This window comes from Mus caroli, unplaced genomic scaffold, assembly GCF_978045245.1.
Source record: "Mus caroli unplaced genomic scaffold, Mus_caroli_1 scaffold_15, whole genome shotgun sequence".
Taxonomy (NCBI): domain Eukaryota; kingdom Metazoa; phylum Chordata; class Mammalia; order Rodentia; family Muridae; genus Mus; species Mus caroli.
Window position 1 is genome coordinate 98688217 of NW_028227270.1, and position 2137 is coordinate 98690353.

Below are 2137 nucleotides of genomic sequence, written 5' to 3' on the forward strand. Positions count from 1 at the left end.
CAACAGAGAATGAGATTTCTTTTTTTTTTAAATTGGATATTTTATTTATTCACATTTCAAATGTTATCAGCTTTCCCTTTCCCAGGTTACCCTCCAGAAACCCCCATCCCATCCTCCCTTTCCCTGCTTCTATTAGGGTGCTTGACCACTCATTCACCCACTCCCAACTCCATGCCCTGGTATTCCTCTATACTGGGGTATCGAACCTTCCCAGAACCAAGGGCTTCTCCTCCCATTGATGTCCAACTAGGCCATTCTCTGCTACAAATGCAGCTGGAGCCATGGGTCCTTCCATGTGTTCTCTTTGGTAGGTGGTTTAGCCCCTGGGATTTCTTGATTATTGCAATTTGCTAAGATAAACCTCAGTGCAAGGCTTGAATAACCAATATTATTGTTTGAGAATAATACATGCCTAAACTGCTGTATGGGATTTTGTCTTACCCACAATAATGCAGAACTGAGAGTTTCTTCTTCCTTGTTGAACATATAAATAAGAGACATTTTCTCAATTTCTCCCATTGAACATGCCAACGTTCAACCAGAAGCCCATCCCTGTGAATTAGTACCAGGGGACTAAACGTTGCATAACCAAGGGTCAGAAGCTCTCGAGGATTTACCATTAAGGTGTTGTCCCTTGAGGAAAGACTTAAAATTAGGGAAAAGGCACAATCTGTCCAGTAGAAGAAAACAAAACAGAGCATCAGAAGGAGGACACTCTGGGCAGCTCTCAGCTCAGGGGGAGTTCTGTAGAGAAGCTTGGAGTTCTGAAGGTAGAGGACATGCTGGTGGTGCTTGTAGAGAAGAAATACCATGTAGCCACTGGCCCCTCCCATGGCACCCTGAAAGACTGCATCTCTCAGGACCATGAGAGGGAGAACAATCCCTTTTATTTTCTGACTTGGTAACATAAAATAACAATTATTGCTATCACTCTTAAATTGTGATATATTCAGTCTTGTACTTGTGATGGAATGGATTAGGTTCATACTTATTAATGCACTGAATAACCAAAAGAATAAGAAGAATGGAAGGATGTGCCATGCAGACTTTGGCCTGAGCATCCTCCATCCAGATGTTCTGGGGCTGATGATGATGGCCTGGACCACAGTGAGGAGACTGCTGGCGCAGAGAGAAAGGCCATGGGCCACCCTTTCCAGGTAAACAATGATCTTACAGCCTGAGTCATCTAGGAAGTTACTCAAACCAAAAGCTACAATAGTCTTTGGCAGTCCTTTTGCAAGAAGGATGACAGTGTTTGTAAAAGCCAGGTGGATAAGAATAAGGTGTACGGGTTTCTTCTCAGGGCTTCCCCACCAACTGAACATATAATTCACAGAAACAGACATGTTTCCCAGAATGCCAAGCACAGTCATGAAGAGAAAAAGTATTTTCTTAATTAACTTCAAAATCATTTCTTCCTTCCTTGTGTGCAGGATGCAAATACATTTTTTTCTTTTTTTCTTTTTTTTTAATAATAAACCCGTTAAAAAATGGGGCTCAGAACTGAACAAAGAATTCTCAACTGAGGAATACCGAATGGCAGAGAAGCACCTGAAAAAATGTTCAACATCCTTAATCATCAGGGAAATGCAAATCAAAACAACCCTGAGATTCCACCTCACACCAGTCAGAATGGCTAAGATGAAAAATTCAGGTGACAGCAGATGCTGGCGAGGATGTGGAGAAAGAGGAACACTCCTCCATTGTTGGTGGGATTGCAAGCTTGTACAACTACTCTGGAAATCAGTCTGGCGGTTCCTCAGAAAATTGGACATAGTACTACTGGAGGATCCAGCAATACCTCTCCTGGGCATATATCCAGAAGATGTCCCAACCGGTAAGAAGGACACATGCTCCACTATGTTCATAGCAGCCCTATTTATAATAGCCAGAAGCTGGAAAGAACCCAGATGCCCCTCAACAGAGGAATGGATACAGAAATTATGGTACATTTACACAATGGAGTACTACTCAGCTATTAAAAAGAATGAATTTATGAAATTCCTAGCCAAATGGATGGACGTGGAGGGCATCATCTTGAGTGAGGTAACACAATCACAAAGGAACTCACACAAGATGTATTCACTGATAAGTGGATATTAGCAAATACATTTTAAAGAAAGCATCGGTAATGCTG

At 42.0% G+C, this 2137-nt stretch overlaps 1 pseudogene; it reads right to left on the reverse strand.

Moving 5' to 3' along the window:
* Positions 1-379: 379 nt before the first annotated feature.
* Positions 380-1464, reverse strand: LOC110307247 (vomeronasal type-1 receptor 4-like; annotated as a pseudogene).
* Between the last annotated feature and the right edge of the window lie 673 nt (positions 1465-2137).